This window comes from Pan troglodytes, chromosome 3, assembly GCF_028858775.2.
Source record: "Pan troglodytes isolate AG18354 chromosome 3, NHGRI_mPanTro3-v2.0_pri, whole genome shotgun sequence".
Taxonomy (NCBI): Eukaryota; Metazoa; Chordata; class Mammalia; order Primates; family Hominidae; genus Pan; species Pan troglodytes.
The window spans coordinates 6,461,604-6,486,003 of NC_072401.2; the positions used below are offsets into that span (position 1 = coordinate 6,461,604).

General features: G+C 48.5%; 1 protein-coding gene across 5 annotated transcripts in view; it reads right to left on the bottom strand.

Annotated features, from left to right (window-relative positions):
- Nucleotides 1-24,400, bottom strand: part of JAKMIP1 (janus kinase and microtubule interacting protein 1) — a 178,317-nt gene that overhangs the window by 113,339 nt on the left and 40,578 nt on the right. The window contains exon 2 of one of the 5 annotated variants that reach the window (XM_054682737.2): nucleotides 15,795-16,009. The exons of the other annotated variants lie outside the window; for them this stretch is intronic. The gene's annotated coding sequence lies outside the window, so the exon portion shown is untranslated. The remainder of the gene's footprint in view (nucleotides 1-15,794; nucleotides 16,010-24,400) is intronic. 5 annotated transcript variants of the gene reach the window in all.

The window sequence follows — 24,400 nt, forward strand, 5'->3', positions numbered from 1 at the left end:
TGAGAGCCACAGCCAGCCTGGACTTGAACCCAAGCCTTCTAAAGCCCATCCCACTGGTTCTTCCCCCAAACCACACTGCCCAGAACAATGCTGGCTCACACAGAACTTCTTACTAACAGTTTCAGATAGCCACCTAACACCTTGGCAGAGGCTGGTGTCACAGGACTTAAGAAATGGTGGGGGGAGAGGCAGGGGGACAGCAAAAATAAGGAGTGAATGAAGTGTCCCTTCAACATGGACCGAGGCTGGGCACAGTGGCTCACACCTGTAATCCCAGCACTTTGAGAGGCCAAAGTGGGTGGATCACTTGAGGTCAGGAGTTCAAGATCAGCCTGGCGAACAGGGTGAAACCCCATCTCTACTAAAGATACAAAAATTGGCCGGGCATGGTGGTGGGTTCCTGTATTCCCAGCTGCTGGGGAGGCTGAGGCAGGAGAATCACTTGAACCCAGGAAATGGAGGTTGCAGTGAGCCGAGATCACACCACTGCACTCCAGCCTGGGCAACAGAGGGAGACTCAAAGTAAATAAATACATACATAAATAACATGTACCAAAGTGCTTGACGTCTAAATGCAGGCATCTGTGAATCCATATTTCAGTCTGCTTGAACCCAAAAAACCATGGGAATATTTAAGTACTTCTGACAAATCAGTACCCTAGTGATAATATCTCCCACTGGGAGCAGGAATGAAGGAAGCAAAGCCACGACGTTGAGGGACCTGCTGGAAGGAACTTGGTATCAGCCCAGAGTGATCTATTTAATCTCTCAAGGTCCCAAGAGGGAGGCCTCGCTTCCCATATTTTGTATCTGAGACAATTTGGGCACTGAGCGACTAAGTTCCTGTCCACGGTCACACAACCAAGGATGGCTCGTGTCACCTGCACCTTGCTCAGCTATCCTTTTCTTTCCTACTTTTCTGATTTTTCATGGTGATTAGCACCCAGTCAGGAGCCACACTAAAGAATCTGGAATTCCAAGAAATGGCCTGCCCAGGAAAAATAAATAAATAACAAGACCTTCCTCCCTATCCAGTCCAGCCAGCTGACCACAACCCACATCGTGGGGGCCTGACTACACAGAAAGCCCTCGAGAACCACTGGCAGAAAGCAAAAAGCTAGTTACCAGAAGCGGCACTACCCATCACATAACAGGCATTTAGACACAGTTGCGTTGAAGTTTGGCAAGCCCATGGGATTCCACTGACCATGCCATTGTACAGATGAGGAAACTGAGGCTCAGGGAGGTGGCATGGGGAGCCAGGATTCCACCAGGCCCCTGGGACTCTGCAGCCTACTCCCTCCAGTCCTCCTCTGCACCAGTAATCAAACTCCCACACGGTGTCCCCTCCGATGTGCCCCCACCGAGGGAATAATCACTATTCCTCCTCAACACCCCCCTCCCCGTTTTCATGGTAAGGTGCTGCATGCTCCCTTGCCTTGCAGAGCCTCCCCCATAGGGCTTGGAATCGAGCCACATGCAGCTCTGCCTCCTCCACCTGACAGGACATGTGCTATGCCAGGTCCTGGCTTCCCCGTGCCAGCAGCCGGGCTCACCAGGGCCCACTGAGCCACAGCAGCCACAGTGGCTGCAAGACGGCACGCGCTGGCATTTTCCTAACAGATGGATCAGCTTTAGACGGCGCTGTTCCTGTGCCTTCGCTGGGATTCAGGAAATTCACGGCTCTGGCCCAGGGAACCTTAATTACGTCACACCTGATACAGTTCCTGAAAAGTCGTCTCACACCCTGGGTGATAGCAGACGTGCTAAGTAGGAACCCCCTTCAAGTCCTTTGCTCAGGGAAATCAGGAGCTGTGATTTGGTTGAACGTTCCAGATGGCCTCACTCAAGAGATGCTCTTTTTCAGCCAATCCACACTCTCTCCGCACCTGGAGGCAATGACCCCCACAGGGGACCAAATGTGCTATCCTGAACTGCGGAGGCTAAAGAGCCACAAACCATATCTCTGAGACTCCCTTGGAGCTAGGGCTCTACACATCACTTAGGTTCCATCATTCATTCAATTCATCAGTCCTTCAATCACACAGGCCTGACCTGAACACAAGTGAGAGCCAGGTGGGGATGGGACAAGGTGCCCACTTGCTGGCATGGGCCTGGCAGACAAGGTGTGCTCTGGCGTTGGGGGTCCCACCATGGCCTTCTCTTTCCTGGCTTGCAGCTGAGGCTGTAACCAGCTCTGGGACAGTGGCTCCCAATACCCCAGCTCCCAGAGGTGGCAGAGGTGGCAGCTCCCGAGAGGCCAGCTCTGGGGTGACACTCTGGGGGTCAAGCCTAAGCCCAGACAAGACTCTGCTCCCTGACCTTCCACTACTGGCACCTACTTCCCTGTGCTCCATCCCTCTACTTAAAGTAGCTGGACAGAGTGGCTTCTGTTATCTGCAACTGAACACAGATGAAAGCTGGGGTACCCCAGAACCCAAGTTAATTTAATGTTTATTTATTTTTATTTTTATTTTTTTGAGACAGAGTCTCACTCTGTCACCCAGGCTGGAGTGCAGTGGTGAAATATTGGCTCACTGCAACCTCTGCCTCCTGGGTTCAAGCGATTCTCCTGCCTCAGCTTTCCAAGTAGCTGGGATTACACCACACCTGGCTCATTTTTGTATTTTTAGTAGAGACGGGGTTTTGACATATTGACCAGGCTGGTCTCAAACTCCTGACCTCACGTGATCCACCTGCCTCAGCCTCCCAAAATGCTGGGATTACAGGCGTGAGCCACTGCACCTGGCCTAGAACCCAAGTTAAAATTAAAGAGGGACACACAAAACCATTTTAAACACAGAAGCAGAAAACCAAATATTTTGACGATGTTAACTACAGACAGACCCTCCACACACCTACATCCACTGGCAGAACTTCACGTTCTAGAACCACGGAATGGCCGTGCAGTGGCGTGTTCTCAATGGCCAGCTCTGTCTCATGCTGGGTACGAATCTTGACTCTACCACTTGTTAGCTGTTTGTCCTGGGGCAGGTGCCTTGTCCTCCCTGAGCTTCAGTTTCCCCCAACCTGGTAAAATGAGGAAAATCATAGTACCTGCCCCGGCAAAAGCGAATGCGCACAGAGCACTTTCAACAGAGCAAGGCCAGTTGGGCGCTAAGCAACTACTGTTTACTGCCTTGATTCCTGGGCTTACTGAACTCTCACGAGCCTCCATCTGGCCGGAATATGTCTCCCCACCCCACCCTGTCTGTTCATCCTCCATGGCCTTAGTCAAGCTGTTATTGTTTGCATGTGACATCATTAGAAACACACACACACACACCAGCAGGTCAGCCCTGCTCTCCTCTGGACTCCTCTTATGCCTGAGCCCCACTTTCCCCCTGAATTTTAACCTGCTTTGGGAGGGTTCCCATGGGCTCCAGAAACTTTCACTATTTAAAAGGGTTCTGCCCCAGTTAAAAAGCATTTGAGAACCATAGCATCAGAAGAGCATTTGAAGGACATTGAAAAGTATTCTTGATTTATGTGAAAGGGTTTAAATTGTGTCACTCCCAAATTCATACGCTGAGGTCCTAACCCCCAGTACCCTCAGAGGTGGTCTTATGGGAAACAGGGTCTTTACTGAGGTCATCTAATTGAGATGAAGTCAGGAGGGGCCTTAACCAATATGATGGGTGTTCCTACAAAAAGAAGAAATGGGGCTGGGCGTGGTGGCTCACGCCTGTAACCCCAGCACTTTGGGAGGCTGAGGCAGGCGGATCACGAAGTCAGGAGTTCGAGACCAACCTGGCCAACATAGTGAAACCCCATCTCTACTAAAAATACAAAAATTAGCCAGGTGTGGTGGCACACACCTGTAGTCCCAGCTACTTGGGAGGCTGAGGCAGGAGAATCGCCTGAACCCAGGAGGTGGAGGTTGCAGTGAGCCAAGACCATGCCATTGTTCTCCAGCCTGGGTGACAGAGTGAGACTCCATCTCAAAATATAAAATAAAATAAAATAAAATAAAATAAGGAAATGGGAGCACAGAGACACAGAGACAAAGGAGGACGCCATGTGACGACGAAGGAGGAGGTCACGGGGCGGATTCCACGAGACAAGGAATACCAAGGACTGCCACCAAAGCACAGGAAGCCAGGGGAGAGGCCTGGGGCAGAGTCCCCTCACAGCCTCAGATGGGGTCAACCCTGCCCACGCCTGGATCTCAGACTTCCAGCCTCCAGAACTAAGAGACCATCCATTTGTCTTGTGTATTCCATGGTACAGTGGCCCTAGGAAACGAATATATTTATTAGATGTATTGAGATGTACTGAGAATAGCTATGAACTATTGTCCCAGTTTTTTGGAGACCAATTTCATACACACAGGGGAGAAAGGCTGACAGTGGCAGAAACAATCAATGTTCACGTGGCTCTCCACCCGGACATTTGGGCTGCTCCCTATTTTTCTTTTTTCCTCTTTTTTTTTTTTTTTTTTTTCTGTGGGGAGGGACTTTCACCAACATTTGTGTGATACACATCTTCCCACATAAATCATAATGCACACCTGATGATGGGCCGACCATAAATCCCCCCACGTGGCAAGGCTGGCTCAGCAGGAGCACTGTCCCTGTTCCCCCAAAAGGCCCACCACAGACCCACCCCAGGAGTGTGTGCTCAGGGCCTGCTTCATCAACACTGGGGGTCAGTGATTCTTGGTCCCCCCGATCAGCTTAAGGCCCCTTCCAATAATGTGGCTCGGGTCTTTCTGCAGGGTCAGAGGGAAGTCGGCCCGCTAGGTGACAGTGGTTCACAGTGTAAGGACCTCTGTCCCCACTGCTCCTGGAGGGGTGGAGAAATACATGATTTTTTAAATCTCCTTTTGATCTGTCTTCTCCAAGACATTTTCCACAATGAAAATGTAATGCTTTTACCTGGAAAAGGGATGACAAAGCATCCCAGATAACTTGGTAGAACAATATTTCTCTCGTCTGGTGTCATCCTTTGGGCAATAAGAAAGATGCAATTAAGTAGGCAATTGTAATAAAGAAAATTACTGACCTCAGGTCAGCCACAGGCACTGGTTGGAGCTCATCTGTCCTCAGCACAGTGCCTGGTGTATGGTAGACACTGGAGAATGGTGGGATCCCTCTCTTTACAAAATCAGAAGCTGAGGTCCAAAGAGGGAAAATCACTTGCCTAAGATCCCAGAGCTGGGTGATGGCAGAGCCAGCCCTGTGGGCCAGGCATCTGGGACCTGTAACCTCAGCAGCCAGCATGGGCCCCCTGCCCAGCATTCACAGCGAAGAAGCCTCAGTCAGTCACTACCATCCTAATTGTATCGCGTAGAATGAGAAGCAGCTACCAACATTTAAAGTGGTAGACGAGGCCGGGCACAGTGGCTCATGCCTGTAATCCCAACACTTTGGGATGCTGAGGCAGGCAGATCACTTGAGCCCAGGAATTCGAGAGCAGCCTGGCCAACATGGCGAAACCCCGTCTCTATTAAAAATACAAAAATTAGCCAGGGGTGGTGGTGCGCATCTGTAATCCCAGCTACTTGACAGGCTGAGGCAGGAGAATTGCTTGAACCCGGCAGGCAGAAGTTGCAGTGAGCCGAGATCCTGCTACTGCACCCCAGCCTGGGCGACAGAGTGAAACCCTGTCTCAAAATAAATAAATAAATAAATACCAAAAAACAAACAAACAAACACAAAAAACAAAGTGGTAGATGAAACCCTTCCTGGGTTGCTGCTTTACAAAACAAATATTGACTACAGTCCTTAGGACCCCCATAAATAATTTTATGGGCAACAGCACCTATGCCCCAGGGCCTGGCCTGTGAATGCCCTTTCTCCTCCACTGCCAAATCCACATGATTCTCCATCTTAACTTGCCGGTAGCTGGCCCAGCCCTGGTCCACAGAAGCCAGGTGGAGAAATGCAACAGCTATTTCTGCACCAAATGGAAAGTGGCCCCAGGACACTGATGCCGAGGATGCTGACTGTCCACCCTTCGGCAACCTCCCTGGCCACTGAGCAGCCCGGTGGGAGCGGAAGTTGATGTGGAAACCACTCATTTCTGCTGTCAGGCTCTGGCATGGAGAGGAGCTTACGCTTCCTAAGGGCATTAACCGTCTCTCTCTCATTTTAAAAATCAAGTTTACTCCAATAAAGAAACTTGGGAGAACACAGAAAAGGAAAAGGAAGAGAAAAAGAAACTTCTCTTCCATCCCCCACCCCCACCCACTGTGAACACTCTACTGACTTCCTTCTGGGCTGCTTTTCCAGGGGCAGTTTTTACTTAAACTCATGTCTATCAGTCATTTTCTAGCTTGTCTTTTCCTCTTCATATCATGAAATAAGAATTTTCCAAGACGCTCTGAAGAGTGGTGGAGGCCTTCCTACCTCATTCCATCCTGGATTTAGGGACACTTTGGTTATTTCTGAGGATTTTGTACAGATTTAGAATTTTTTTCCATGGAGAGATTCCCTTTCCAATTCACTGGCCAAACGCTGCAAAGTTTCGAAGAGGCTTGTACCCACGTATGCCCGCACAGGCAGGGGAAAGGGAGCCCCTGGCAGCTCTGTGCTTTCAAAGGGCAGTTTCTCGTGTTCTGTCCTTCCCGAGTCCAGTGTTTTTTAAATGACTGGTTTTTGCACCTCCAGCCAAAGTCTTACATGAACTTGTCACATGAGAGAAGTCCTACGTACACTCAGCAATATGTAACAGTTAAGGGATTTTGCTTTTCTTTAATATTATTGGCACTTTTTTTAAGCTACCATATCACAATAATCAGAATTCCAACCCCAAATCCTTAAAATATAGCTGGAGTCTCTACTCTCGGACTTAAGAGGCAGCTGGCATTGGGATCAAATGTGCGGCCTCTGGACAGGCACAGCTCTGCTTCCCAGCCGCCACCCTGAGGTTTCCAGGAGATGGCAATGGATGGGGTGCTCCGGCCCCGGGGCCTGGCCGCAGGCAGAGATCAGTTCATGAAGGCAGAGCTGGTTATGTGGCAGATCCTCCCAGGGGTACAAATGGCATCACAGGATTTTCAATAACTTCATTGCTTACAGGTGAGGAAACGGAGGATGGAAAGGTTTAAGGGACATGACCGGCAATGACAAAGCCCAGCCTGGAGTCCTGGGGCCCCTCAGTCCAGCACTCTGTGTGTGTGTGTTTGTGGCCTCTCATCTCTGACTATACTATCAATATGAAAAAGAAAAACTGCCTCGATGCCTTCTGGGGGCAGCCTGGTGGACTCTGGAAGGCTGAAGTTCAACACAGACTCTGGCTCTGCCTCACTGTGTGACTTTGAGCAAGTTCCTCAGCCTCTCTGAGCCTCTGCCACCCACCTATTAAGCAGAAAGCAGCACAGCTCTCCCCTGTGAGTACGAGCTAAGTTAACCCACGCACAGCACCTTGCACAGTGCCTGGTGCGTGGTAGAGTTTGCAGAAAGCACTATCTTAATTTTTGTTTTTATTTTCCTTTGGATACATTCTAAAAGCTTTATGAACAGACTTGGGGGCTTCCTGACTTCCTGTCTGAATCTCAGCCAATTCTGGGATCTGGGTGTGGGAAGCCTCCTTTGCCATCAGCAAGGCCTCGAAACTCAGCTGCCACCAACTCCTCTCTGGCGCCATGTCTGAACCCAGGCTGGTAAGAGTCAATGGGTCCCCTCTGGAGCCAGCATGTGCCAGCTCACACTCCACAATGGGACAAGAGGCAGGCCTGCTGGATCCAGCCTGGGTCCCACCTGGCCTCTTTCAGTTATGCCTCCAGCCCCTGGATAATATTTTTAAACTTTTCAGTTAATTTTGGCACCTCCCCTAGAACAGCAGTTCTCTGAGTGAGATCCTTAGACCAGCAGCATCTGCATCAGCTGGGAGCTTGTTAGGAGTTAAAATTCTTTGGCCTCAACAGTAACCTACTGAACAGAACCTGGGGGTGGACTCAGCAGTGTGGGTTTTAACAAGTCCTCTGAGTGATTCTAACACACGCTGCTCTAGAACAGTTTTTTATTTAAATAGAGAAGAAAAGAGAACAATTTCTGGTCATCAGGGAATAACAGAAGGCTTGTAGGACCCAGGCCAGGCAAGCCCCATCCCTTCCATTGATTGGCTGATGGCTCTGGGCGAGTGCCTTCCTTCCTTCTCAGTCTCCAGGGCTGGAGCAGGGACCACAGCATCTGCCTCACAGGCATGCCAGGGGGTCAAAGCAGAGAGGCTCACTCAGGCCCAGCTTAGAGCCTGGCATGGGGAGGAGGCTCAGGAAGGAGGAGCTGCATCATGACACAGAGGTCTGCTTTGGACAAACCATAGGCCCTTCTGGCCCCCACATCCTGTATGTTAAAAAAAAGTGCAAATCTGATGCAAATTGGTCCTTTAAAAGCCCTGGCCTTGTCAGCCATTCCCTTCCCATTCAGGTAAAACTAATGCCACAACAAAAAGTTGAACACAGCAGTATACTAAACATACTTAACACCTAGATACATAGAAAAGCACAGGCCTAGATGGCTGCAGGGGTGAATTCTATCAAATGTTTGAAGAAGAATGAATATCCAACACTTTCAAAAAGTAAAAGTGCAAATAACACTTCTCAACTCATTCTGTGAAGCCAGTATTACCCTGACACTGAAACAAGACAAAGATATCATATGAAAACTACAGACTAACATCCCCTACAAATATAGATGCAAAAATTCACAACACAATACTAGAAAACCAAATCCTGCAATATATAAAAGAACTATATGCCATGAGCAAGTGAGATATATCAGGAATGCAAAGTTGGTTTAATATCCCAAAATCAATCCATGTATTATACCATATTGATGGAATAAAGGATAAAAACCACATGACCAGTAAATAGGTACAAAAAAGACATGTTACAAAATCCACCAGCCTTTCATGATAAAAACACTCAGTCAGCTAAGAATGAACAGAAGGGACTTTCACAACCCAATAAAGAGCATCTACCAAAACCCCACAGCTAACATCACTCTCATTGGTGAAACATTAACGCTTTCCCTTAAGATCTGGAACAAGACAAAGATGTCTGTTCTTGCCAATTCTATTCAACATTGGACTTGAGGTTTTAGTCAGGGCAACTAGGCAAGAAAAAGAAATAAAAGGCACCCAGATCAGAAAAGAATAAGTAAAATTATCTATTTCCCAATGACATGATCTTGTATATAGAAAATGCTAAGGAATCTACTAAAAAAACTATTAGAACTAATAAACAATTTCAGCAATGTGGCAGGATACAAGCTTAGTATACAAAAATTAATTGTATTCCTATACGCTGGCAATGAACAACGTGAAAATGAAATAAGAAAACAACCGGATATAGTCTAGAGGATGCAAGTACCTTTTTGCACCACCACTGGATCAGCATGATCATTAATAATGAATCGTAGAAACAGCCAGTATGCACAGGCACCAGCCCCATGCAAGGCACTGAGCCAGGCCCTTTCCATGCAGCATCTCCTTCAATATTCACAAGAAATGGAGTTCTCCCCATCTGACATATACAGAACCTCTGGGGTGAAGAGGTAAAGTAACCTGCCCAAGTCACAGAGCTGATTAGTGGAGGCACCAAAATTTGAACCCAGACAGTTTGACTCCAATATTCATGCCTTGTCCCTGCACTGAGCTCACACAGCCTTCACAGTCCCAGTGGTTCTTGGCCTGGGGTGCTCTCAAAAATATCCATACCTAAAAAAAAAATTACCATATGGTCCCAGAATTCCACTTCTGGGTATATATTCAAAAGAATAAGAGCTGGGTCTTGAAGAGATATTTGTGCACCATGTTCACTGCAGCATTATTCACAATAGCCAAGAGGTGGAAACAACCTATATTTGTGTGCTAGGCTGCTACAACAAACCACTACACACTGAGTGGCTTAAATATCAGAATTTTTTTCCTTGCAGTTCTGGAGGCTGGGCATCTAAGGTCATGGTATTGGCAGGGTTGGTTTTAGTATAAGATCCTCCTTGGCTTGTAGACCCTGCCTTCTTCCTGTGTCTTCACATGGTCATCCCTCTGTGTATGTCCATGTCCTAATATCTCCTCATAATCACACCAGTCATATTGAATTAGGGACCATCCTAATGACCTCAGTTTAATGTAACCACCTCTTTACAGGCCGTATCTCCAAATACTGTCACATTCTGAGGTACTGAGGATGAAGGCTTCGACATAGGAACTTTGGGGGGACACATTTCAGCCCATAGCACATTGCAAGTGTCTCTCAATAGATGAATAGACAAATAAACTGTGGTCTATACATTCAGTGGAATATTCAGCTTTAAAAAGGAAGGAAATCCTGACACATGGTATAAGATGCACGAACCTTGAGGACATTACACTCAGTGAAATAAGCCAGTCACAAAAATAACGGAGAAGTCAAACTCATAGAGACAGAAAGTCGAATGGTAGCTGCCAGGGGCTGGGGGGAGGTGGAGTGGGGGGGATGAGGAATTGTTTAACAGTATAGTTTCAGTTTTGCTTAATGAAAAAGTTATTTATTTTGAGACAGGGTCTCACTCTGTTGCCCAGGCTAGAGAGCAGTGGCACAATCATGGCTGACTGTAGCCTTGACCTCTCGGGCTCATGTGATCCTCCCACCTCAGCCCCCAAGTAGTAGTTGGGACTACAGGCATGTGTCAACACTCCCAGCTAATTTTTTATTTTTTGTAGAGACAGGTTTTCACCCTGTTGCCCAGGCTGATCTTGAACTTCTAGGCTCAAGCAATCCTCCCGCCTCAGCCTCCCAAAGTGTGGGGACTACAGGCATGAGCCGCTGTGCCCAGCTGAAGAAGTCCTGATAATAGACTGTGGTGATGGTTGCATGACAATGTGAATGTACTTAACACTACTGGACTGTACACTGAAAAGTGGTTAAGATGGTCAATGTTATGTTACATGTAGAGGATCTGAGGTAGGTGATCTGGCCTGCGGTGGGGCACAGATGTTGGTATTTTTCTAAAGCAGCCAAGGTGATTCCAGTGGTGGAACAGGATTTGAACTTGGGTCTGAACTCCAAAGTCCTCCCTCTCCCTACCGTACACTTGAGGTGACATGAGGAGATGGCATGAGAAACTTCTCTACCTCATTAAAGGATGAGAATTTCTAAAAGACCAGCTATTGAAATACAATCACTTATGAGCCTAATTCAGTTTTTGTTTGTTTTTGGGGGGATGGAGTTTTGCTCTTGTTGCCCAGGCTGGAGTGCAATGGCATGATCTCGGCTCACTGCAACCTCTGCCTCCTGGGTTCAAGTGATTTCTCCTGTCTCAGCCTCCCGAGTAACTGGGATTACAGGAGCCAACCACTATGCCTGGCTAATTTTTCTGTATTTTTAGTAGAGACAGGGTTTCACCATGTTGGCCAGGCTGGTCTCAAACTCTTAACCTCAAGTGATCCACCTGCCTCAGCCTCCCAAAGTGCTGGGATTAGAGGTGTGAGCCACCGCACCAAGCCTTAACTCAGTTGTGTTTTTTGTTTTTTTGTTTCGTTTCGTTTTGTTTTGGTTTGGTTTGGTTTTTTATTTTAAAGGCACACATCAGTAAGTAACAAGGAAATAGTAACTGGCCGTCCATGCAGAACACATCTGTGCTAGTCACGGAAACATGGGAGAATGTCTGGGCAATGGCCTGGTGAATTAATAGCTGAGGCCAGGCTGGGCTCTGACTGACAGCCTCGTCTGTCTCCCAGGCTCTGCTGGCCCAAATGTCTTCCATGTGGTCCTCAAGAGCCTCCCATTGTGTCACTCCTATGACTAGATGGCTCCAAACGGTCCCCCAGGCTCAGGATCCAGCTCAAGCCTGCTGGCCAGGCAAACAAAGCCCTAACCATCTGCATCCACGGCCTCTGAACACTCACTCTCCCCCACCGGGTCCACACCAACTCTCAGGCCACCTAGGTGTGGGTTCTGTCTCCGCACCTCCCTCTGCCCAGAGGGCCCACCCTGGGTCCGCACGCTCTCTCCTCAGCTCACAAGTCTCTCCCATCACCTGCTGCAGGGCACCCAAGCTCTTGTGCTTCCCTCTGACATGGCCACCCTGGCCTCACAGGGCTGGCATCAGACTTGTTCCCATCCAATTGTTCATTCATTCAACAAATATTCATTGAGCCTGCCGTCTGTATGGAGGATGCTGTTCTCAGCACTGGGAACACAAAACAGACAGAAATCCCTATCAGCCTCGAGCTCACATTCTCTGAATTTTCATTCCTTAGGAGCAAGGACCGTGTCTTAGTCATCTTTGCGCTCCTGGGACCAACCACAGGTACTAAGCAGGTGCTCAGAGAATAGCGAGTGCAGAAGTGAAAATTAGGCCTGATCTCCACTGCTAAGCAGCTTTCTGAAGATGTCCTGGGTTGGGTAACACATACCTGCTAACTGGACTCTCGTGTACCCCCAAGTTGAATAGCAGCTGGAGTGGACTGATATGATGGCTGTGGTTCGTCTGTTTCAGACCAAGAGCAGGGCAACTGCATTTCCTGGTGAGATGCCCCAGGAGGCAATTTACCTACAGTCTTGAAGGCTGGCTCATGCCCAGAACATTTTCCTAGCACAGAAGAGTCACCATTTTGCATTTCTTTCTTCCTAAGCAAATGAGGACTTCAAGCCTCAGCCTCAGGGCTCCAGGAAACACATACACTCATTACTGTTCCCCACAGTCCTTCAAGATACACAGGACACCACTTGGAATCGTAATGCTTTGTGTGGGCACAGACTCTGCGCCGGGCGCGTCCTCCTTTTCAAGGTGGCAGGATCCAATTTCTTTCACTTTTTCACCCAGTTCCATTCACCGGCATTTCCTGGTGCCCTCCACTTGTGGGAAACAGGAGCAGGGGAAGAAGGGAGGCTGCAGGCTGAGCCTGCAGGAGCCCCAATAAATGGCAGCCTTGCGTTCTTGTTTATTGTTACTTGTTTATCACTGTGCCTCCAACTCCCACCCGCACACCCATCACACCTGAGGCTGCGAGGCCCAGGCAGCCAGGACCTCGTCTGCCAGCATGACCACAGCATCCTCAGGCCTGGCCTAGAAGAAGCACCCATTTTATTTATAAATGGACAGATGGACATCCACGCACAGGCATGTAGAAAAAAGGAGGAGTATTTTCTAGCCAGGGCATGGGGACTGGGTGTGGTGAGAGGGGGAGGAGTCAAGAAAGACATCTGAGTTTCTGGCCCAGGTGACAAGGTGGTGCCACGGATGCTTTAGGTTTGCAGGGGGGTGGCGGGAGTTGAATTCCAAGAGGCCGTGTAACCCGCAAGAACACACCCCCAGGAAACAGTGGCCGGGTTTGCACTGACTTCGGCCACGGCCTTAGAGAAGGGCCACTGGAGCTGGACAGCTGGGCAGGACTGAGCTGAATGCTTTGTCGGGTCTTTTTAAAATAAGTAAGCTTTTTAACTACATACAATTAAATTAAAATGAGTAATTTTAATAAAAGTAAAATCATGCTAATCGAATAAAAAATGTGAGAGTTTCAGAAGAGAAGACACAATAAGTGTTTACTCTCCCCACAGGCCAACGCTAAGGGCTTTCTCCCAGAAGGAAAAGACAAGCGGGGAAGAACTGCTTGGCCCAGGGCCACCCAGGCCACCCACAGCTGACCCTCGCCATCTGTTGCAGGAGAAACCTCACCAGATCCAGGTGAGAAAGTGGAGTCCCAGTGAAATCTAGGGATGTGGCCCGAGACCAGCGAGTAAGAAATACTGAATTTGGGACCTGAAACCAACTCGCACTCGAAATCCCAGTTTGCTACACATGTGATCAAGATGGAAAGGATGTCCATTTCATCTCTCTTCTGAAGATTAAAGAAATAGGGCAAAAAGTTCCTAATTTAACATTCAATATTTATATCGGCTCATAAAGTCCAAAGTACATCAAGTTCCCTTTCTCCCTGCAGGGTTTTTTTCTCCTGATCTGGCCAGGGCCCTGCACCTCTTGACCCCCTACCAGCACAGAGCAGCCCTCCTTTGCTACCGGGCTGGGGAAGATGAGGCCAAACGCTTCTCGCCCAGGCTCAAAAGCATCTCAGCAACTGCATCAGGCTGATGGTCAAGATCCTAGAAGGCTGCCCCAGTGACCTCTCCCTTCCAACTCCCAGCTCTCCCCACCCATGGCCCACCCTCCAGCTGGGCTTCTCCTCCTGCCTCTGCTCTGCACCTTCCACTGCCCCTGCTTACCAGGAACGTCACCCGCCAATTCCAAATCTCCCCTTGCCTAAATCTCACATCCTCCAAGGTCAATTACACACTCATTCTTCCAACAAACACACCTACAAGTTTGCGGAGCGCCTGCCATATGCCAAGCTCTGGGGAAGAAAGTGAATGATACAGGTAGTGCCCCCCTCGGCTACTTCCCCACAGCACAGAACATTCTCCTCCATCAGAGAGAGAGAGAGAGAGAGAGAGAGAGAGAGAGAGAGAAGAAAGTGCTGGCACAGGCCCCATGCTTTGGGCTTATGTATATTAGCTCAGTAATCTTCATAATTCTTTGAAGGAGGTGCCAGCTTCCCTCCCACCCAACCTCCCAGTACAGAGAAGGAGAAACACCTCAGAGAAAGCAAGCAGACTGTGGAGACCAGGGGCTGGGGCTGGCCCCTGGCGTCAGTTTCTAACTAAAAGCCTTACTGTGCAGCGGGCTTCTCAAGGACAGTGTCCACGGCTCATCCGCCTCTACGTCCCCAGGGCCCTGTCCGGGGCCTGACACAGCAGGTACACAGCCCTGTTTGCTGAACTGAGTGGTTTCCGCATCCAGGAATAGACACCCGCTTCTTAATCCCTGCCTCGGAGGCAGCTCCCACGGCGCTCAACCGACTCCTGACCTTCATGAACAGACCACGGGGCCGGCAGCACCTGCATCAGCGTCTCTCTGGCTTCCTCTTCGAAACCCAACAGACTCCATCTGGGCCCCAGAAAACTGCCCTGATGCTACAGGTAGGAAGAAAAATCTTTTAAAAGCATGTTAAAAGGCAGGCCTCTAAAATCAGCTTCCTAGACCATGGCGGGAAGAAGAAAACGGGCAAGAAATTTCCGCATCCCAGCCTCAAGCTCCTCCACTTGAGCAAGACAGTAATAATGTCTGCCACCGGAAGACACCCAGTGCAACACCTGAAGCAGTCAGCGTTGAGTGTGCCCAGGTGACACACATTTACAACCCCACCAGTGGGTCCCTGTCATCCACTAAAAGCAAAACACCTGGTGAAGGCTGCTGGGGATGGCAGCTCTTTCTCCCCAAGCTTTGGCTTCTATGTGACCTTGTGCAGCGCCCCCGCCATACCTTCCCCAGTCCCCCACTGTCTCCAGGCTGTGGCCCAAGTACTCTGGTCTGGCATTCAAGCTCCAGAGCTTGTCTCCTGCTGCCCTCCCAACTGTGACACGGCCATACCACCCTACATGCCAAAAATGAAAACAATGGCCACCATGTCTATGTTCCATACAGGACCTCATTTAATCCTCTCCACAACCCTATGAAGTGACTTCTATAATTATTCCCACTTTCCCTATGGGAAAACTAAGGCTTAAGAAGTGTCTGCAACTTTCTCAAGATCTCAAGCCCAGCAATGACAGAGCCAAGATGAAAGATGAGATCAGACTCCCATGTTCTTCCTCACTGCACCACAAAATACTGCCTCCAAATCCCCAAATGCTCAGCGCCCTCTCTGAGGTGCCTCCATGCCTCTGCCCAAGCTGTTCTCTCTGCCCAGAAGGCCCTCTGCTCGCTCACCCACCATTCTCACCACCCTAGACCTGGCCAACTCTAGCCTCAATGTCACCTCCCCTAAGTCTTCCTAGAGCTTCCCATGCCCCACCTAGTTGCACTCACAGCACTGTGACCTTCACAGCCGCATTTAAGCTCGGAGTCCTCCAGTCCTCCTGGCTGGAACCACCTGTTCTCCTGTCTGCTGTTCAAGTTCTTTGAAACTTAGAGTTGAAGGTGGATCTCAATAGCCATTGAAGCTGGACGGCAAAGTGGCTAAGGGTATGGAGTGAGACCTTAGGCCAGTGAGTCCTTCCACTTGTCTAGATCTGTTTCTTTACCTGTAAAATGAGATTATCCAATAACCATACCAAACTCATAGTGTTGTTATGAGAATTAAACAAGACAATATAAGTAAAAGCAGTGAGCACAGTGCCAGGTACATGACATTGATCTTCCCTGAACATTAGCTGCTGTTGTTATGATGACTTTTACTTGGTAACCACTACGGGGCTCGCCACTATGCCTGATACACTGTTACCACTTAATAAAGGTCTCAGAGTTGGAAGGGAGAAAGGAAGCGGGCGAAGGAGGAAGGAAGGGAGGGAAGAAGAAAGAGACAGGGGAAGGAAGAAGGGAGAGAGGAAGGAAGAGAGGGAGGGTGGGAAAAGAGGAGACAGAGAGAGAGTGAGAGAGAGCAGGGAGGGAGGAAGTCAAATCAACTAGGAATAAAACTAACTAACCAGCAAACGCTGCTCTAAATGGGAGTAAAAAGGTGAAATTTCTTCCACTTGAGGCCATGACCTCCCACTGGGACTCTGATCAAGAGTCCTCACTCACTCATCCAAGCCTTCCTTTCTTCCTCTTTGGTGGAGGCTGCATTACCTAAGCCTGTAGCCCCAGCTCCTAGAGCCGCCCTCACCCAACCCCACCACCAACTGGCTGGGGAGCTGCCTGCTGCTCTGCATCCGATGATCAGAGATAAGGCCTGGCATTGGAAGAGTTTGTGTCCGCATGAATAAAAGGCAGGCAGTCTCTAAGAGAAAACCCGACCTCTGATCCTGATGCTGGGGAATATTTATGTGACCCTTTAACCCCTATATTTAAACACTAGTTCTTTGATCCCAATACTCAACACTTCACTCTTGCAGCAGATCTTTGCAATATTCTCACAGAAGTGGGCATCCTGGCCGAGTGTGGTGCCTCACGCCTGTAATCCCAGCACTTTGGGAGGCTGAGGTGGTTGGATCACCTGAGGTCAGGAGTTCGAGACCAGCCTGGCCAACATGGCGAAACTCTGTCTCTACTAAAAATACAAAAATATATATATATATAGCTGGGCATGGTGGTGGGCGCCTATAGTGCCAGGTACTCAGGAGGCTGAGGCAGGAGAATCACTTGAACCCAGGAGGCGGAGGTTGCAGTGAGCCAAGATCACGCCATTGCACTTCACCCTGGGCAACAAGAGTGAGACTCCATCTCATAAAAAACAAAAAGAAGTGGGCATCCCTTAGCCCCAATTCTAGGAGACCCACATCACCTTCCTGTTAACCTGAGCTCAGTCTGTTTTTCTGCGACCAGCCCCACCCATGCACATCCCCCTCCCCTACCTGCCTGAAGACTACACAGGCAGATTCACACTTGCCAGCCAAGGCTTCAAAATCAAGCTCCACCAGACTCTCCTGGCATCCAGCTCACCAGAGGCCGACACCTGCTCACCATTCGACAGCACCCTGATTCCTACCCAGAGGCCCCACCGTCCCCGCCTCTCAGCCTCAGCTCCAGGGGTCTTCCCCGAGCCTGGCCTCCTTCACACAGGCCTTGGTCACAGGCAGATCTGGGTGAGAAGAGGAGCCACGCTGAGCATCAGGAGCCCTGGGATTTGAAGCCCCTTCTTCTCTCCACAGCCTCGTGACCCTGGCCCTCTCTAGGCTTCAATTTCATGTTTTGAAAAATGAGCACTGGAGCCAATGGTGTTTCCCAAACCTCAGTCATCAGTTGCCGCCGCTGTGACTTCTGCATAAAATGCATGGTTCTGCTTTTCTTAAAATTAGCTTTCCGGAGGTGTAATTTGCACTGTTAAGAGGGTGCGCCTCAGACAGCCCTGACAATCTGGAGAGAGAATGTTTGAGGAAGGCCATCATGTTCCCGTGTGCCCCTCGGCACCTTACCTTTATGTGCTTAGTACTTTTCTTTAACACTACCGACTTTTGAAAAACCTGTACACTACTTCAGCCTTATTCTAAGCAAAAATATCCCCCAAATCATAGGCTTCAGGTGCTATATTTTATAACTATAAGATACAGTTATATTTTCCCTAATGCACACTAAAGTATTATTAAAATAAATTATGTTTGGCTACTGTCACCTAAAATCTCACATCGCAACACTGGTGAGCACTCTCACTGAGAAATGCGGAACCAGCTACCCGCTCCCTGAGGCCCCTTTTGGCTGGGAAAGTCTGGATCCTGCCTCTTACTTGTCACAGAGTCTGCCCAGGCCTTGTATGCGGCAGATGTTTACTAAATACTGGCTGCTGATCCAGAGTGAGAGTTCAAGGCCATCTCTGCAGCCCCCAGACCATGCCTGGCTGACTGCATCCTGCTGCCCGTGGTGAGAAGGCACAGGCTTGTGTCCTGCAGCCCATGGTGAGAAGGCACAGGCTTGTGTCCTGCAGCCCATGGTGAGAAGGCACAGGCTTGTGTCCTGCAGAGCTGATAAACCCTGCACTCAGGGAGACACTGACCCTCGCAGAAGGGAAGACAGAGCGGAGCTGGACACAGGCGGAGGCTGAAGAAACAAGCAAATCACTGGACGTGCAGAGAGGCTGCACTGGGGAGAGTTGCTCCTATTTTAGGCCATTGAACTACTTTAATAATTCGGTCATTTTCACATCAAAACCATTGCAAGGAAAACCCCCTAGGATGTTAAATCTGCGTGCCCAGAAAGGATTTACCACAAAGAGCGTGAAGAGAGTGGTCCCCTTCCAAGTCCCCATTTCACAACAAGCTAAAAACCGAACAGAAGCCTTTAGTTCCCTGAGTGATTGGACAAGGAATTTGTCAGATGTCTATAGTCCTTTAAAAAAAAAAAAGCAGGGGGGATATAAAAGGAAGAGGATGCCTTTCAGCCTTGAAAAAGGCAATACCGAAAAGGCAGACACCAAGAAACTTAGCAAGGCTTCCAAGAGCCCAACACACACAGCCCACTGCACGCAGGGACTGTGCCCAACTCTGCAGCCCTGGCAAATGGAATTCTTTTCAATCCGGCCCGCGGAACCCCTCTTTCAGTTTACTTACTACCCAGCCCACTCCTAACTCCCCACCCCCAGCCATCATGAACTACAGACAGCACCCTAAACATCCTGTTCTGCCTTTGTATCCAGTGGACAGTCCTTCCTTCCCCCTCCACTTGGGAAGCTCCTATTCATTCCTCGAAGGCCTATTCATCCATCGCCTCCCACAGGAAGCCCCCTGAGACCCTCTCACTCCACAAACCAACACAGAGCACGCAGGGAAAGGTGCGGGGTCGGGTGGGGGGTCTTAGCTGGGGTGGAGCCTGAGCCTCAGAGGCTTCCTTCCTTGTCCTGTGGATAAAGGAATTTAAAGCTCATTCCCGAGCAGTGGGAAGACAGTCGGGAGATGCCAGCCCAGCCTGCTGGGAAGATACTTCTGGTGACAGTGTTGGGGTGTGCTGAAATTGGATCTGTGACAATGCAGTTGACTCTCCGCTATCAAAAGGCCTACACATGAATGCCTGGCTGGAGCTTCCCTCCGCAGTGACCCTGGTGTGCCCACGAGGAGGACGAATGCTCCTCCTAAGGAGGAAACAACATTCCCTCCTCTGCGCTCAACGCCTTTTAATACCAGCAACCACCACTCAACCACCACCACCGCGGATGTTTACCCAGCCCTTATCCTGCGTCAGCTCTGCTCCAAGCACTTTATATTTAACCCTCAAGAGAACCCTAAAACATAGGTATTCTAGAGATTTAAAAAGTATGGAAAGGCTAAAACACTTGTCCAAAAGTGCACAGCTACTAAGCGGGACTCAAATCCAGACAGTTTGGTTCCAGGGTGGGTTATGGTGGTTGGAAAAATGACAGCAAACTCCTAACTGGCTCTGAAAACTTCTAAACGCCCAGTGCTGCTACCTGATTTCCCCTAAAGAACTCACGGAGGATTTACGCGCATATTCAGCTGCAGGGACATGCACGGATGTGCTGTTTACAACAAGGAAAATAAGCAGCCAACTAAATATTTGCTAAATATTCACCAACAACTGCATGTCCCATGGCACATTTATAGAACGGGATATTATAGTGTCCTTTAAGCTGAAGCTCTATCATCTCAAATTTTGCTCTGAAGGCCTGTGTATCCTGATTCCCAAGTGTGCTTGCTAACATGCAGCCTTCCTGGGTCCCGCCCTAGACCTCATGAATGGCACTCTCTAGAGGTGGGGCCTGGCAATCTTAAGTTTGCACATACATTTTTCTGTGCGGTAATGTGTGAGAACCGCTGCTGGGGATGAATATCTACTGCCACGGAAAGGGTCAGCTCTGTGACTTCTGTCCGTGGTGGGTTCCTCAGTGCGGAGAACAGTGCCCAGCACAATAATGGATCTTCAAGAAATATTTGGTGATCCAGAAAACCCATCCATCAACAAACTATTCTGAAATAATCTGTTGGCATTTCTAAATACCTGACCCATCTGTGTGTTTCTTGGGAGCAGAGACCGGGAACATCTTCTCACCGTACCACGCCCGGCACAGAGCCAGCCAGCCACGCGCAAAGCCAGCCCTCGGAAGTGGCCCGCCAACACAGGAACAAGTGAATGCCACTGTATCACACTGATCCTAAGTTAACGTTTCTGAAATCAAGATGCATCTCACATTCAATGCCCCATCATCATTTAATGAATAGCACTTTTTCCCATTTCTTTAGTGGTACAAAAATAATGATGCATGTCCCAATTGACAGCAGCTTAGATTTAATAAAATACGGTACCTAACAGAGTCCAGAATTCTGATTTAAAAGTTTAAATTAGCTGCCAACACAGCTAACAGATTGTTGTGCATTTCCTTTCTTATAATTTGCAGAAATAAATCCAGAGCCATCTGTTCTGAGCGTTCGGCTTCAGCCCCCAGTCATCCTGGTGACCCAGGGCTTAGCTACTGAGATGCAACTCAAAGATCTGATGCATGTGGAAGGCTTTCATCTGTCTTCACCCAGGAAATGTCTGACAGCATCCGCTGAGATGTGGGAGCTAAAATATCTCCTTCATTGAAGGCTGTAGGATGTACAAGAAAGGTCAGTTCTGGGCTGGACCTTGGTTACATCCCAGCTCCACTGTCCCCAGATGTCTGGTCTTGGGAATCTCATGGCCACACCTGGCACATGGACATGGTCTGCCCATGATAGGTGTTGGTCACGTTACAATTGTTCAGTAGACCCACACCCCATTGGCCAACAGCCACAGCCCTGAATTTTCTACAACAAGTTCCATGGCTAGTGGTTTGAATGTGTCCCTCAAAGTTCACTGTTCATCCCCAATGCACCAGTGTAAAGAGGGGGGACCTTTAAGGGGTGATTGGGTCATGAGGGCTCTAACCTCATGAATGGATTAATGCCATTATTGCAGGAGTGGATTCCTGATAAAAAGCTGAGTTCAGCCCCCTTCTCGGCTCTCTCTCTGGAACTCTCTTGCCCTGCTGCCTTCTGCCATGGGATGTGGCAAGAAGGCCCTTGCCAGATGCAGGTCCCTCCACCATGGACTTCCCAGCCTCCAGAACTGTAAGAAATGCATTTATTTTCTTTATAAACTACCCAGGTGGTGATATTGTGTTATAGCAACACAAAATGGACTAAGACGAGCGCACCTGGGCAGGTTACTCCCTCTGCAAAAAGGCGCACGGGATGGGAAGCTGGTGCACAACACAGGGTTGTCCCAAGAACCAAATGAGATTAAATTGAAAGCTCTCTGAAGAGCAGCAATTTCTATGGTAATTCAGGTAATTTGTGATATTTAGGAAGCTACAAATTATAGATATAAGAATCTTCAAATTTTCAAATCAAACTTCAGCGTACACTTTCCGTAACACCTTTTTTGACGAAGAATCCATCATTTTCCTAACTTTTTCATGAGCCACTGGCACAGACCATCACAACTCAGAACCGGGATCTCCGAGCTACAATCCCACCAGAATCCCAGCTCAGCCATCTTCCCCAGCGTAGCCCTGGCCATGCTACCTAACCCCTGCTTTCTCCTGTTTAAACTGGTGCCAGTTGTCTGTGGTTTCACATTCACTGAGCAGGTTAGATCTGCCTCTCCGTAAACACCAGCCATGAAGCAGCACACCCAGTAGGGTGTGAGTGAGGGACCGTAGAGTTGAGAATTCTGATGAAAAAACTTAAATTAGATGCCAACACAGCTAACAGATTGTTGTCTATTTCCTTTCCTTGGGCTCTGTTAGAACCAAGGGTGTCTTGCTTTGCATCAGCAGCACTAACTCCTGATGCAACAGCTTTCTTTCTATGGATCACTTCATTCTCCCAAAGAACACAGCTTCTACAACTTCAGAAGAGTTATCTGGGCCACATTTCCAGGGCTATGTGCTATGAGGTAGGGCTCAAGCTGTTGGCCAGCGCCGTCCCTCTCCCTGTGTGAGACGCTGGTCAAGTTACTCCTGCTCTCTCTACCTCCTCTCCTGACCTGGAACGCAAGGATGGGGAGAACGGATCGCCTCACGGTGTGGAGGGCAGACCATGCTGTAGGTCATGCAGTGCATGCTCCATACATCCCAACTTTGCCCTGTGGATACTACATGCTTCTCACCAGGGGTTACAAGCTCAACTATGAAGCACTTGAAAGCCCAGAACCTAACATCATAGGGATGGTAGTGGGATGGGGTGGTGTCTGCCTCCCAGTCTGTATCCATGTAGGAATCTCAGTGATGGCCACAGGTGAACGTGGCTCCAGGAAGGCTTTCAGAGGCAGGACCCCTGCGATGTTCAGCTGGCCACCCACAGCACAGGCCTGGCTGGATGAGATGGAGAGCAAATTTTGGAGTAAAATAAAGGGCTGGGGCTTGGGTTTGAAGTCACAGGTGGAACATGATTCACTGGAAAGAAAGGATGAGGTATTCCAGAGGGCCTGCGGGAGTGGTCAACTCCATCCCATAGGGCCATTTCTCCACCCCCCACCCCCACCAGCCCCAGCTAGTAGTCATCATTTCCACAAAGGAAGTCCATCTTTTTAGGTTAGGAAAGAAAATTTGGTTTGAAAATTTATTGGATAAAAATAGGGCAATTGGATTGATCAATGAGGCAGAAGAGAAAGCCCAAAAACAGATCCAAGGATGTACACAGGAATTTAAAACACATACTGGGCCGGGTGTGGTGACTCACACCTGTAATCCCATCTCTTTGGGAGTTTGAAGCAGGAGGATCGCTTGACCTCAGGAGTTCGAGACCAGCCTGACCAACATGGTGAAACTCCATCTCTACAAAAAATACAAAAATTAGCTGGGCATAGTGGCATGCACCTATAGTCCCAGCTATTCAAGAGGCTGAGGTAGGAAGATAGCTTGAGCCCTGGAGGTCTAGGCTGCATTCAGCCATGATGGTGCCACTGCACTCAAGCTTGGGTGACAGAACAAGATCCTGTCTCAAAAAAAAAAAAAATTAATAAAAAACCACACATAATGGTGAAAAAATAACAGCTGACCAATAAACACTGGATTAACACTAGACAAAAGACTAGCTATTTAGGAATGAATAAAACTGGATAGCCACCTACAGCCTCACAGCAAAACAACTTTCTCATGTGGATTACAAATTTAAATACAAACAGAGAAACCACAAATCTGCTAAAAAAAAAATACTTAAAGACTCTGGAGGAGGAGAGAAAAGGTGTAAGCATCTACAAAAGGCAAAAATTTTAAATCTCTGTACAGCAAAAGCATCATCATAGAGCAAAAACATCAAACCACAAGTTGGAAGAAAAAAATCTGTGACACATAACAAATCCCAGGTTAATATGCTTAATAGATTAAGAGGTTTCAGAAGTCAAAATTGCTTTAAGCAGCATGCAAGTGGAAAAAAAATAGTGTAAATAATGGAGAAACAATTCTCAAAAGAAGAAACGCAAATGGCCAATACACAGATAAGATGTTCAGCCTGCCTGGTAACTAAAGAAACAAGAACCAGGATACAAATTTTCACTCATCACATTGGCAAAAATGTTAAAGATTTGCTGTTGGCAAGGTTCTGGGAAAGTGCTATTCTCATTCACTCTTGGGTACAAACTGGCACATGTTTTCTAGGGTGCCGCTGGGCAATTTCTATTCAATGTGGACTGCTTTCGCTAATAGCTTCACTCTGAAAATCTATCCTAAGGAAATAATCCACAAGATGGGCCTGGCAAGAGACTGGTTAAATAAATCATAGTATATCCAAACCATGGGGGCCTCAGAGATGTTCATCATACCTGCTGTAGGGAAAGTGGGTCACAAACAATATGATCCCATTTTTCATGGAGAAAATCCCACATCAGACACTCACGGACGTCACAACCCTAATGATCAGGATTAAAGCAAGAAGGTGATTTCCTTTTGGGAGTAAGGGAATCAGGCTGTTTGAAAAAAAGAGAATTCTTAGAAAGAGAAGGTGGAATGCTCCTAACGAGGACGGGGAAAGTAAAAAAGAACTGAGGAAACAGGAGAGGGTAAGTTC